This window comes from Megascapheus bottae, chromosome 23, assembly GCF_031878675.1.
Source record: "Megascapheus bottae isolate mThoBot1 chromosome 23, mThoBot2.hap1, whole genome shotgun sequence".
NCBI classification, from domain to species: Eukaryota; Metazoa; Chordata; class Mammalia; order Rodentia; family Geomyidae; genus Megascapheus; species Megascapheus bottae.
In genome coordinates, this window is record NC_143531.1 from 5944467 (window position 1) to 5960301 (window position 15835).

Genomic DNA, 15835 nt, shown 5'->3' on the forward strand with positions numbered 1-15835 from the left:
TGGGAAAGTTATTAAAGTTCCATTAAAAGTTCACCTCTTTCCAATGTGATTTTGGTGGTGAAGCTCATTTCTTAGGCTGTGATTCTGCTCAAATTCAGCGCAACTGAGTGGTAACCATATCAGCTACACAGTCCTTAACAGTTTATGGAAGTCTCACCCAGCACATACTGACTCAAAGTGTCTTTACTTTTTCTTCTTTTTAATTTGCTCTTATAGGTGCTATTCTTTGGCTTTTTGGCTCAAAGCTGGTGCTCTACCATTTGAATGACACTTCTGCTTCTGGCTATTTGCTGGTTAATTAGAGAAAGGAGTCTCATGGATGGTCTTGCCAGGGTTGGCATGAGCTACCAGCACTCAGATTGGTCTTAATTTTTGAAGTAGAGGTCTAGGAGTAATTCATTTATCTTGGATCTGTTTATATTAATTCTACTTAATCTTTTGGTTTTCTGTTTTTTTAAGTAGTTTTTCATATATGCTAAATTTTAAATTTCAGGAATGCCATTTTCTCCATTTGTTCCCTTTAAAATGCTTTCATCCTCAAAAGAAATCTAAAATGAAATGTAACAAATATTTTTCTTTGAACTTTGGAACCTATTTCAATAAAAGTTTATGGTTTGGTAAACAAATATATTTAAATCATGGTTTCTTTCCATTTGTTTGTTGTTTAGGTAAATGATCATCCTTATAGGAAGGATAATTTTAAAGAATTTAGTTGTGTTATAAAAAATTAATAAATAAATTTACAAATGCCATGTTTATAATTTTAAGTCTTTTATTTATTTTCATTTAGACCATGGGAAATTAACAGGAAAAAGAATCTACTTTAAATGGTTCTCATTAAATAATCAGTTGATCATACATGATAAAGAGCTACAATAGGTGTACAAACTTTTTCTCTCCATACAAAATTCATGAACATGCAAGGCTTCCAATTACATTTTTATGTCAATTTAAAGGAGATAAATTTGAATTCATTGAGAGCATTTAACTAGCATAAGGTTAAATAATTTAAAAGCCAATGAAGTGGAATGTTAACTCATTCTCATTTCAATAGAGGAAATATCCTTCTGGGACTTCTTAGTAGATCAAATGCTTCATGCTAGTCTACCAAATGACAGGTCAGGTCTAAGTAGCATAGAAAAGATAATTTTTTTCTTTTATTGGCCAGTCCTGGGGCAGATCTCAGGGCCTAAGCATTGTCCTTGGGCTTTCCTCAAGTCTAGAGCTCTACCACTTGAGCCACATCACCCCTTCTGGCTTTTCCATATATGTGGTATTGAGGAATTGAATACTAGGCCAAATTGAATACTACTAGGCCAAAGTCCCCTGCCCAAGATACAGTTGGTTGTTTTTTCTTTTTTTTTTGCCAGTCCTGGGCTTGAGCTCAGGGCCTGAGCACTGTACCTGGACTTTCTTAAGGCTAGAGCTCTACCACTTGAGTTTCAGCACCACTTCTGACTTTTTTTCTATGTATGTGGTACCGAGGAATCAAACCCAGGTCTTCGTGCATGCTAGGCAAGCACTCTACCACTAGGCCAACTCCCCGTCCCTGTTTTGTTTTTTAAAAAGAGATTGTTTTTAAAGAGAGGGAAAAGAGAAAGAAAGAAAGAAAGAAAGAAAGAAAGAAAGAAAGAAAGAGGAAACATGAAGTAGAGCAACAAACAAACAAATAAAAGTGCAGTCCCCAGGCCCTGAGTTTAATCCCTAGGAGACACACACACACACACACACACACACACACACACACGCACACAAATAGTTGTTCATATAATATAATTGTCATCTACTATACTTTACAGGATTTTCCTTTGAAGGATGAAAAGAAACAGAAGGATAGCATAGATCCTATATATCAGAGAACTCACCTAATTACTTTTCTTAGATTAGGAAATAAGCATCCTGATATTTTCCTGTGGAAATGCCAGTGAGGTGTATTTCATCTCTATCAAAATTCCTCACCACTTTCAGATGTACTGGTGTATTGAAATGGTGATTCACTATCAAATAACATATGCTAGGAATTAAAGAAAGTTTATTAATGTTTATTAAATTTATTCCCAATAATTATTATTACAAAGATAAATATGTTTAGAGTTGAAATAAAAATGACTTCTCTCCATTTTAAATGATCTCTAAATTGAGCAATTCTTTCTACAGTTTTTCTTTGCTGCTCCTCTTAAAGACAGGATAAAAATGTAGTAATTACACTATCATTACCAACTGATTCATTGTATATGTATTTGAAAAGTAAAATTGTGTTTAACTTCAGGCCAAATTAAAATTTAGAAAGTGAAAAAAAAATTCAAGGTTTAAATGTAAGTAGACTAAGTATACATTCCCCCCAACAGTGTATTTGGTTTCTCTTTTGGCAACATTGGCTTGCTCAACACTCTGTGTCACTGTTTGTTTTCTAGATAATAAGCATAGTAGCTAGGGTGAGATGAAGTCTCAATGTTGTTGTTTTAATGTATGGCCTTTATGGCCAGAGATATCACACATTTCTTCATGCATCTATTGGTTATTTTTACTTCTTCTAAGAAGATTCTCATAGACACAGACACACAGATACATACACACACACCTACACACACACACGCACACACGCACAGGCATCCATCCACATCTTTACTTTCTGGAATCAAAAGCTCAAAATGCCACTAGTGTCACCACTGAAATAAGAATTGACCTTCAGGGGACGGAAGATGGCACCTAGACAATAGGGACGCCGCCTAGCTCTCTCTCACAAAAAGAGAGAACCAGGGAGTCCTACGAGCCAATTACCTTAAGAAATCCACAACAACAAACTCAAGAAGCAATGGAGAAGGACTCAAATCGGAAAAGAAATCCAGATAAAGCTCACATCAAACTTTCTCAAAGAATTCGGAACGTGAGGACCCCTCCCTCACCCCTCCCCACTGCTCTGAGCCGTGAAAAGTGGTGGCGGAGGGCGCCGGGCCCGGCAGCCCCAACTGCTACAGAAACCAGCATAGGACCCGGCCAGCGAGCCACAGAAGCAGCGAAACCCAGACACAGAACCAGAGCAGCAAACAGCGGAACCCAGACGCGGAACACAGGCGGCGGAGGAGACCCGAGGGGAGTGAAAGACTCCCCACCACCGTAGAACACCCACAGATGGAACGCAGAGGTGTGAGTAACACAGTGGGTCCCCAAAACCATCGGGAAAGCAGAGCTGGTGCCAAGCAATAGAACTTAAATCAGACCTCTCCACCCCGCCTGAGAAAGACTGGCAGGAGCAGGGGGGCAAGGAATTTAGAATCCTGTCCCTTCCCTCAACAGCCCCCTCCCTAAGGCCATTGACTGGAGACTAACAGGCAGGCAGGGCGCTAAGGCCCAGCACCTCACCAAGAGAGGCGGAGTTGTCCCAACTCCCACCCGCCCAACAGGCTCAACTCCCAGCCCTCTGGCTGGAGACTGACAGGTAGGCTACACTAAGACTCAGCACCCCATCAGGGGAGGCAGAGCTGTCCCAGCCCCTACCTGCCCACCAGGCTCCTCTCCCAGGCCACTGGATCTGGAGAGTGGAGGGCGCTGAGTCCCTGCCTTACAGCCGGGGGTGGGGTGTGCGGGGGAAAAAAGAGCCAGCATCTGTCTCCCTCAAATCTTGAGCGGGGCATCCTCCAGCTGGGAATCCTGAGCAAGACAGCACCGAGGGGCCCCCCACAGTCACAGCATCTCTGAAAAAGCAGGGGAAACACAGCAGGGATCCGAAGGGTCCACCAGCAGCCAAGCTAGCCTTCTGAGAATCAGTAAGGCAAGGCTCCACCCTTGGAGCCCACGTCCTCAGCTGGGCCCCGCCCCTGGGAACAGAGCAGTCTCCTGCTGGTCCTGCTGAGAGCCCCTGGAAACTCTCAAACCCCAGACCCTTGGCCGGGGGCTGCCCCTGGAAGCAGCACAGGAAAACTTCTGCCCAGCGCACTCAGACTGAAGCTTGCAGATCCATCCCACAGCCCACTGTGAGGCCACTGGTTGGGCTGAGAGCTAGTCATTCAGCAACACATAAGTTTTATCTGATGCTTTCCAAACTTTGTACTCAAATACGCTACCTACTTACCAACTTAGGTCAGTTATCCTTACGCTATACCTTTTCTTCATTACTATAATAATCTTACACTCCTACATTAATCCTCTTGTACCTCACCTGATCTCTCTCATTCTATTTTTCTGTCTCTGGTCCTCTGTTCGTCTTTCAACCCTTATAATGCATGGATCTACACCTGATGGCTGTTGAGCAATACTGTATATCTACGTGTTCAATTACACCCTAGGATCAGAGGGACTTAAATACAATAGAGATTGGATTGAGAGGCTTATTGTTTTGGTCATAAATTGCTTATCAGTGATTGGGTTAGACTGGTCTGTAAGTGTACAAAAAGAAAGAGTGATAACACCAATGAAAAATTGTGAACATCTAGTGTCTGCCAGCTACAGAGGTCTAGGTTGGTTATATCTGAAAAACTATAATCGTGTTTAGTATTAATCTTGCTACCATTTTCAAATGGGCAGAACAAGAAACTCAAGAAAAATGTCAAATCAAGGAAAAACATCCCCCACTCAATATAAACAGACAATGGAACAGTCACTGGCAAACCTAGAGGAGAGTCTTCCAAGTGCTATAGAAATGCAATTGATAAACATCATTAATGAAAAATGTGAAAATAGAAAGAACGAGATAAGGGAGGAAGCCATAGCTAAACAAGAGGAAACCATAAACAAGGTAACAAGTGAAAAAGAAGAAGCCATAAAGGAGGCCATAATAAAGGTTTTTTAAAGAAAAATGGATGAATTCATAGAATCCACAAACAAAAAGGTAACCGAACTCCAACAAATGTCCAAAGAAAATGAAGCTACTGAGCTAACCACTCAAATGGAAATCAAGGAGCTAAAGAAATCCATACATGATCTAAAAGAAGAGATGCAAAGCATCAAAAATGAGCAATTAGAAGCAAGAGAGATGAAAAATGAAGTAGATAGCTTTGATAGTAGGTTAGACAATGCAGAAGAGAGAATTTCCGGGGCTGAAGATAATTTAGTTGTTATAGAGAAAGAACAGAAAATGAGTCAATCCAAATCTAGGAAATATGAGAGAGCGCTTCAGGAGGTCCAAGATACAATTAGGAAGCCTAATTTAAGGCTAATTGGAATTGAGGAGAGTCTGGAGAAAGAGGTCAATGATAGTGGAAATATACTTCAGGGAATCATCTCAGAGAATTTCCCAAATATCCAGAAGGGCAGGCCAATTCAGTTACAAGAAGCTTTTAGAACCCCAAACAGACCTGACCAGAAAAGAACTTCCCACCTCCACATTGTAATCCGAACTGGATCAATAGAGACCAAAGAAAGGCTCCTAAAGGCAGCCAGGGAAAAGGGATTAATAACCTATAAAGGCAAACCAATCAGAATAACCCCAGATTTCGCAGCAGACACCATGCAAGCAAGAAGTGTCTGGAAGCATATATGTCATGCCCTTAAGTCCAAAAACTACCAACCAAGAATACTGTACCCAGCTAAGCTCTCATTCATAACTGAGGGAACAATAAAAACATTCAATTCCAGGAAAAACTGCAACAATATGTAGAAAAAAAATCAACACTACAGAAAATTCTCAAAGATGTTCTACAAATAGAAAACCAAAATAAATGCAATATAGGGAAAGAAATGGCACCTAAACATTACACCATCTAAGGACCACAAGAACTGTCAAGACACAAGCCCTAATAAAAGCTTTTAAAAATGGTAGGAACTAATAAATATCTCTCAATCCTAACTCTCAATATCAATGGACTTAACTCTCCAATTAAATGGCATAGTCTGTCTAGTTGGATCAAAAAGCAAGATCCATCGTTCTGCTATCTTCAAGAGACACATCTTACCCAAAAAAACAAACATCTTTTGAAAGTGAGAGGTTGAAGTAAACTCTATCAAGCTAATGGCCCCCATAAACATGCTGGAGTTTCCATCCTCATATCAGATAAAATAGCCTTCAAACTAAAATTAGTAAGAAAAGACAAAGAAGGTTACTACATAGTACTAAAGGGATCGTTCATCCAGGAAGACATAACGATCCTAAATATCTACAAACGCAATCCCAGAACTCCAAACTTCATCAAGCAAACTTTACTTTCACTGAAACCATACATAGATCGAAACACAGTGGTTGTTGGTGACTTTAACACACCACTCTCACTTATGGACAGATCAACAAGGCAAAAACTCAACAGAGAAACCTTAGAATTGAACAACTATCTAGACCAATTAGATCTAACAGACATCTGCAGAATATTTCACCCAGCAACAACACAATATACGTTTTCTCAGGAGTACATGGAACAGTTTCCAAAATAGACCACATTTAGGCCATAAAACAAACCTGGATAGATTCAGAAACACTGAAATTATTCCCTGCACACTCTCAGACCACAAAGGCATCAAATAGGAACTGAACACACATGTCCACAAATGAAAACCCTGTAGCTCATAGAGACTGAACAACGCATTGTTGAATCACCAATGGGTCATCGAAGAGATCAGAATAGAAATCCAGCTGTTTATGAAATATAACATTAAGGAGCACGCAAAAAAACAACTCTTTTGGTACACGGCAAAGGCAGTACTCAGAGGAAAATTTATAGCGCTGAGTGCCTACAACAACAAGTTGGAAAAATCGCAAACCAACAAGTTAATGTGTCACCTTAAGCTCCTGGAAAAAGAGCAACAAACCAACCCGAATCCCACTAGAATGAAGCAAATTATTAAAATCAAAGTAGAATTAAATGATTTGGAATCCAAAAAAAAAGTATAGAAATAATCAACAAAACAAGGAGTTGGGTCTTTGAAAGAATTAACAAAATTGATAAACCCTTAGCAAATCTTACCAAAAAAAGAAAAGAGCATACCAAAATAAACAAAACCGTAGACGAAAATGGTAAAATCACGACAGAAATTACCAAGATCCAGAGTATCATGAGGGAATACTTCTCAAACCTTTAGGCCAACAAATTTGAGAATCTAGATGAAATGGATAATATTCCTAGGTAATATTAACATACCCACACGGAACCAAGGACTATCCGACCTAAACAGGCCTATTTCAAGCACTGAAATAGAAATGGCAGGAAGAGACCTTCCACCTAAGAAAAGCCCAGGGCCAGATGGATTCACACCTGAATTCTATAAGGTCTTCAAAGCAGAGCTCACACCAATACTCCTCAAGCTCTTCAACGAAATTGAAAATGAAGGTTCTTTAACAAACTCATTCTATGAAACCAGTATAACCCTCATCCCCAAACCAGACAGAGATTCATCAAAGAAAGAGAACTATAGACCTATTTCTTTGATGAACATCGATGCAAAACTTCTCAACAAAATACTGGCCAACCATCTACAACAACTTATCAAAAAAATTATACACTATGATCAAACAGGATTCATCACAGGGAGGCAAAGCTGGTTCAACATAAGCAAATCAATTAATATAATTCAACACATCAACAGGAGCAAGGACAAAAATCACATGATTGTCTCAATAGATGCGGAAAAGGCATTTGACAAGATCCAACACCCCTTTATGTTAAAAGCTCTGGAGAAACTAAGAATCCATGGAACATTCCTCAATATAATAAAGGCTGTGTATGACAAACCCACTGCTAGTATTACACTTAATGGTGAAAAGCTAAAGCCATTCCCTCTAAAATCAGGAACGAGACAAGGATGCCCACTCTCTCCACTCCTCTTTAACATAGTATTAGAATTCCTAGCCAGTGCAATAAGGCAAGAAGCAAGCATAAAGGGGATCCAAGTAGGGAAAAAGGAAGTAATACTATCCCTCTTTGCATACGACATGATTCTGTATTTAAAGAATCCTATAGACTCTACTCCCAAGTTCCTTGAGCTGATTCAAAACTTTGGAAGGGTAGCAGGCTATAAAATTAACCCTCAAAAAACAACTGCCTTTCTTCTACGCCAACAGTGAGAGGAACGAGGCAATAATCAGGAAAGCAACTCCTTTCGCAATAGCCTCAAAGAAAATAAAGTACCTAGGAATTAGATTAACTAAGAATGTAAAGGACCTTTTTGATGAAAACTTAAAAATGCTAAAAAAGGAAATTAAAGCAGAACTAAGGAAATGGAAAAACCTCCCATGCTCCTGGATTGGAAGAATCAACATTGTGTAAATGACAATCTTGCCAAGGGTGATCTACAAATTCAATGCAATACCCATCAATATTCCAATGGCATTCTTTAAAGAAATAGAAGAGGCAATCCAAAATTTCATATGGAATAATAAAAGACCCTGTACAGCAAAAACACTTCTTAGCAGAAAGAACAGCACAGGAGGAATTTCAATTCCAAACTTTAAACTTTATTACAGAGCTATAATTCTCAAAACAGCTTGGTACTGGCACAAGAACTGGCCTGAAGACCAATGGAATAGAACTGAGGACCCAGATATTAAACCGCAGACCTATGGCCACCTAACCTTTGACAAGTGAGCCAAAAAAAAATAGAATGGAAGAAAGATAGCCTCTTCAACAAGTTGTGCTGGCAGAACTGGTTAAGCATCTGCAGAAAACTAAAGTTGGATCCTTCTTTGTCACCCTGCACTAGAATTAACTCTAAATGGATCAAAGACCTGGAGGTAAAAGCTGACACACTGAAAACTTTACAAGAAGGAATAGGAGAATCACTAGGTCTCCTTTGCACAGGTCGAAATAAATTTTCTTAATAAGGACCAAGAATCACAACAAATCAGAGAAAGGCTGGATATGTGGGACTGCATTAAACTGCATAGCTTTGGTATGGCAAAGGACATAGCTATTAAATTTATTAGGAAGCCTACAGAGTGGGAGAAGATCTTCTCCAACCAAACAACGGACAAAGGCCTCATATCTAAAATATATCAACAACTCAAAAAATTGAATCACTCCAAAACAAATTTTCAAATAAACAACCATCCCATTGAAAGGTGGGCTAAAGACTTAAAGATAGTCTTCTTCTTTGAAGAAACAAAAATGGCCTATAGACACATGAAGAAATTCTCAACATCTCTGGTCATAAAAGAAATGCAAATCAAAACAACTCTAAGATTTCACCTCACTCCAGTTAGAATGGCCAGGATCAGGAAAACTAATAACAACAGATGCTGGAGGGCATGTGGCCAGGAGGGATCACTACTACACTGTTGGTGGGAGTGCAAACTCGTTCAACCACTGTGGAATGAAGTATGGCATGCCTCAAAAGGGTAAACATATAGCTCCTCTATGACCCAGCAATTCCACTATTTGGCATTTACCCAACCATCCAGAAACTAGGGCATACTAAATCCACTAGCACAACAATGTTCATTGCAGCATTATTCACCATAGCAAAAATATGGAACCAACCTAGATGTCCCTCAGTTGATGAGTGGCTCAACAAGATGTGGTATTTGTACACAATTGAATTCTATGCTGCTGTCAGAAAAAATGACATCGCCTCATTTGTTAGGAAATGGAAAGTCTTAGAAAAAATCATATTAAGTGCAGTAAGCCAGACTCAAAGGAACTTAGGCTCAATGGTTTCCCTCATTCGTCATAATCAGTAGAAACCTTGGGCTCTACTAGCAGAGATCTGCAATAGAGCAAAACCTTGATACATAAGGCCATATAGTATGAAGCTCATTGAAAAAACCACCAGGATATTGAAACAAAAGCCATATTATGAATGATTGTTGTCCTTAATGTACTATGTTATCTCTCATCTCTTTAGCTGTCCCTTGGTTATCTCATATTGTTACAGTATCTCACTTTGTTATCTGATATATTGGATTTATTTGTATTTGGTTATTTGAAATTGGATAGGGAAGCGGGGAAAACCAAGACCGGGGTGGGAGGAGAGGGTAATGGGGACCAAGACATGTGAAACGGTATCAATATATGTGAATTAATGCACCTTCTATCTGGCAAATATTATGTAACCCTTTTATTTATTACAATAAAAATATTTAAAAAAAGAAAAAAGAAGAATTGACCTTCAAATGCAGATTTTCTTATAGACCGTGATTAGTCATATGACTAGGAACAGAAACTTAGGGAGAGGAAAGGATTCTGGAATCACTCCATTTCTCGGTAGGAGTGTTTGTGGTTCATACATAGAAGGAGACGAGTTACTAGCTCTTTTCTGCTGATGGTTTTATTATTAGTTTGGCAGTAGAATCTTTTCTTTTTCTTTGATATATTTAATTGCTTCAAATCCTTCGAGAGAGAAACAAAAAGGATTGTGCAATTAAAGCTGTCTACAGAATAGGAATGAATTTATTGCCCTGTAACACAACTGTCATCTTTAATTAAAGACTCCCCATGGCCTTGAAAAAATAATACCTTTGGTGTCCATAATACATAACTTTTTGAAATGTGTTGTATTTGAAGAGGCAGTGGGAATTTTACCAAATAGTTATAGGTATGAGCTTTTATTGGTCAGATTAATTTATAATACCCAGAACATACTAGATGATCTAAACAAGCTCAAATTTTGGGAACCGCCTTCGATTCAAATAGCTTGTTATTAAATTTTAATAGCTCAGGTTAAGTGTTACATGCACAGTTAGAGGAATGTGAAATTGGTTTTGAAAGATTTTGTTTGGTTAACCATTCATATAGTTTTTAATGGTACAATTGTATATAAAATGCCAATTATATATAACGTACAACAATATATGCATACTACACATAGTATTTCATATTAAATAATGATGTAAATGTCCATCTACAGAGAAAATATGACGATATATGTCTACTGTCCACACATATGTAGAGGCCAATTTTATCCTTGAATTATCAAAAATGTGATCAATATAATCTATGAGTAGGTTTTAATGGGCAAGTCTTTGGTTCTTTAGGAGAACAAAAATGAGGTTTTCTCCAAATGTCAATTCTGTATTGTGGTTATTGTCTAATAACTTCAATTTATCCTTCTTTAAATAGTTGTACAAAGGAGTTATTCAACAAATAATTTTAGGTTTTGAATTGGTAAACTCTTACCCAACATTAGATTACTCCTTAAACATCTGAAGACTTTCAAAGAGTTATTTACTATGTTATGTTACTGTGTGACCAACATATGTATTGTGCTAAAATAATACAGCTTTTCATTATCAAATTTTCTGAACTGTATTGTGTGGACCAGACTTCTTGGTACAAAGTTTTATATTATAACCACAGCCTTTAATAAGGAGTTTTTAAAATTTTAACTTGTATTTTATTTGTTTTTGACTACTAAGAAATTCAGGATGTAACTCTGTGAGTATGAAACGTTTACATTTCTTGATATCTTCAAGGGATTGCATTCACAAGGGGCAGGGGAATGTAAAAGAAATGTAATTTATTTTTCCATTATCTACTATCATTTATAAGTAATATACTTAATTAAAAAAATCTAAGCCAGGAGCCAGTGGCTAAATGCCTGTAATCCTATCTACTCAAGATGCTGAGATCTAAGGATCTACAAATTGGAGTCTTTTATCTCCAATTGACAGGAAGAATACTAGAAGTAGCGATGTGGCTCAAATGATAAAGTGCCAAATATGACTGAGAAACCTACATGAGAGCACAAGGTCCTGAATTTAAGCCCCAGTTCCAGAAAATACACACACACACACACACACACACACACACACACACACACACACACAAAACTCAACACAAATCAATCTAAAATTCCCACTCATTACTCTTGCATCCATTTGATGATGTTGAAAGATACATTTTTGTTTTAAAATATATAGTATTGTATTATTTTTCTTTTAAATAATTGATTATATCTTTAAATAGTTGTTAAGGAGTTGACATTTAACAAAACAGTTTATGAATATGATATATCTTGTTCAATGTAACACATTTTAACCTTCTCACCCATTCCTCGTTTACCCATCCCATCCCTTATTTTCTATAGTATTTCATTTCACAAAATAATTTTCCTTAAGAGCTGATCTTGTGTTTAGTATTAGTTCATCCTCTGAAAAGTCACCAATACAAGAATACTTGCAAAAAGTTGTTCCATCTATTACTGATTTTGAAGTTTGGAGATATCAATTTGTAAAAAGATCAATATTTATTTGTCTTCTAATGTCTATGGATAAGTTTTTAACAATATTTTAACTGGACACATGTGGCTACATTTTGCTGTAGTTCTACCATAGGAATAAATCACCATCTGGAGAAATGATGCTGTAAGCCTGAGATACATGTGAGCTCTAGAGCTGAAACTATCTGCAGAATCATTTTCTGAAAATGATTGTCATCACTGTGAGCACAAGTAATTGACCTAGTGACTGATTTTAAAAATTCACTCATTTTGAGGCTCTTGAGATTGGGATAATGTCACGAACTTTTTCTACTTTATGTATTATTCTGATCAAATTAGGAGTAATTCTCATAACTGTCTTTCGTATTTTACTCTGTAAAGCTAATGATCACCCAATAGTAATAGAAAATACCATAGCAAAATCATCATGTGCTGTCTGGATGATTGACTCACTCATTTTGTCAAGTAAATATGGAATTGAGTTTTTACAGTTGATAGACATTTTTCTCTGTTTCTCCAATGAAACAGTTCTGCTCGTAGAGAAGATGAGCGTGGACCTCAGGTCTGCTTGAGTTCTTCTCTTGAGATGGAACATTGTTTGGATAATTTAATAGTTCAGATAACCTTGTGCATTTGTATATTCTGAAATAACTTTATTCTTCAGCTAAAGTTCTCCAGTTCCTTTAGAAATTTGGACATTTTCATAAGGTCTATTTTTAAGCTTCATAATAGATTTTTTAATGAAAGTTCCCTATTGATAATGTATTAATGGAGCTGAGCACCATTGCTTGATATTTGTAATCCTAGTGATTCTGAAGATTGAGATCAGAGGATATCACAGTTCAAAACCAGCCTGAGAAGGCAAGTCAATGAAACGCCTATCTCCACTTTGCCAGCAAAAAGCTGGAAGTGGAGCTGTGACTCAGGTGGTAGGGCATCAGCCTTGAAAAAAATAAATAAAAGGCCAAGAAAGAGTGTGAGGTCCTGTGTCCATACTCCATACTGCTCCCCCATGCACTCAAACACACACACACACACACACACACACACACACACACACACACACACACATGCACACATGCACACAAATGCATGCACACCCCACAGGCACAGAGTTACTGGAAAACATTTCATTCTATTAGGATTAGGATTATCTCAAGTAACTGTAAATATTTGTGACAATAAACTATCAAAACCATTCAAATCATATTTCATCCCTTTTCTTTTCTTTCCCTTTCTTTACTTTTCTCTTTTTGGTGCCAGTTCTGGGGCTTGAAATCTAGCGCTGCATGCTCTCCCTAAGTCGTCTCTCAATGCAGGTGTTCTACTACTTGAGACACAGCTCTACTTCCATCTTTTTGCTGGTTTATTGGAGAAAAGAGTTTTACTGACTTGGTTGATTGAACTGACTTCAAACTGTAATCCTTAGATCTCAGCCTCTTGAATAGCTACGGTTATAAATGTGGCCACATATACCCAGTAGGGCTAGTTTCTCTATATCTAACTTTCCTTCCAGGAAAGCATTGTCCTTGAATGTCCTTGGGCTTGTAGACTAAGACTTGTCAGTTCTTCCACAGTTGTTCATCAGTCATCCGGAGAGACAGATAGATGTTCTATGTTTCACAAAACTATGGCAGAACACAATTCAATTATAACATTATTCAGCTTGTTATATTGTTAGTGATAAATACAGTAATACAGTAAATACTGAACAGAAATGTGATACTACAAAATATAAATATGCAATACTATGTTTTAAAATAGCTGTATTGACTATAGAGCTTCTGTATGGCAAAGAATATAGCTAGAAAGATAAATAGAAAACTCACAAAATGGGAAAAGTTCTTCACTAGTTATACAACAGACATGGGCCTCATATGTAAAAATATACCTACAGCTAAAAAAATTGAATCCCTCCAAAACAAATTTTCAAATAAACAACCATCCCATTGAAAGGTGGGCCAAAGACTTAAAAAGAGACTTCTCCAAAGAGGAAGTAAAAATGGCCAAGAGACACATGAAGAAAAGCTTAACATCTCTGGCCATAAAAGAAATGCAAATCAAAATAACTCTGAGATTCCACCTCACTCCAGTTAGAATGGCCAGGATCAGGAAAACGAATAACAGATGCTGGAGGGGGTGTGGCCAGGAGGGATCCCTACTACACTGTTGGTGGGAGTGCAAACTCATTCAACCACTATGGAAAGCAATATGGTGATTCTCCAAAAGACTAAACATAGAGCTCCCCATATGAGCCAGCAATCCCACTCCTTGGCATTCAATCAAATGTCCAGAAATAAGAGCATATTAAACCTATCAGCACAACGATGTTCATTGCAGTATTATTTATCATAGCTAAGATATGGAATCAACCCAGATGCCCCTCAGTAGATGATTGGATCAAGATGTGATCACCCCATTTGTAGAGAAATGGAAAGACTTGGAAAAAATCATATTAAGTGAATGAAACCAGACCCAAAGAAACATAGGCTCCATGGTATCCCTCATTTATTTATTTTTTTGTATATTTTTATTGTAATTAATAGAAGGGTTACATTATATTTACCAGATAGAAGGCACATTACTTCATATATTTTGATACCCTTTCTCATGTCTTGGTCCCCATTTCCCTCCCCCCACCCCCGCCCCCTCGTCTTGTTTTCCCACCTTCCCTATCCTATTTCAAATAACCAAATACGCATATATACAATATATCAGATAACAAAGTGAAATATTGTAACAATATGAGATAACCAAGGGACAGCAAAAGAGAAGAGAGATAACATAGTACATTAAGGAAACAGTCACTCATTATATGGCTTTTGTTTCCTTATCCTGGAGGTCCTTACATTTAAGGTCGTACATTTTGGCCTAATGTCTCTAGATTTTGTTCTGTTGTAAATCTCTGCTAGGAGAGCCCAAGGTTTCTCCTGGGTATCCCTCCTTTATAATAATTAGTATGCACCTAGGATTTTCCTAGCAGAGGAGCACCATAACTCAAAAGCTATATATATATATACACATATATATGTATATATATATAAGTATATCATATATGGCTATAAAAGATGAGGCTAAGTGAAATGAATTCCAGGATAGGGAAGCAAGAGACTTAAAATTGTGGTTATTCTTTTTTTATTTTTTACTAATTCTTTATTGACTTAGGGGCCAAACAAGGCAGCATCTGGTGAGTTAAGAAGGGCACTTTGTTGAAAATAATACATCGCAGTGCTGTCAAGTAATCCCAGTCACAGGATCTGAGGATGGAAAGTTTTGATTTCCTGTGTTCTTGGTGGAACAGTCCGTGAGGTTCTGATTTTAGAGCAGTGGCTTTAAGTAACACTTTCCACCAGTTCAGAGTAAACAAAACCCTAATTGCTTATAATATCGTATCTCCCTACTTGTATCCATACTCTCCAATCATAGTGGTTTTTCTTCTTTAAAATTAATCATTCTCCATATTTTTAAAACTCCCATCCATGTGTAAGAAAACCCCATTCACTACAGCAGCACTGCTCTTCCAAATAATCCTGGAGTCCCTCACCACCCCTCCCTTCCTCTCCTTCCCTCACCACCCTTCCCTTCTGCCCAGCACCTACTCACCAGCTTTCCAGTACCCATAGTTGCCTTCAGCTTTTTCCCCAGTTCTGAGCCATAAGCCACCCTGGCACTCAGCATATCACCAGTGTGGCCAAATGACAGACACAGAAGTTCTCAGCCAGTTTAGATGATGGGTACCTTTGCCAGCTCCGGGAGG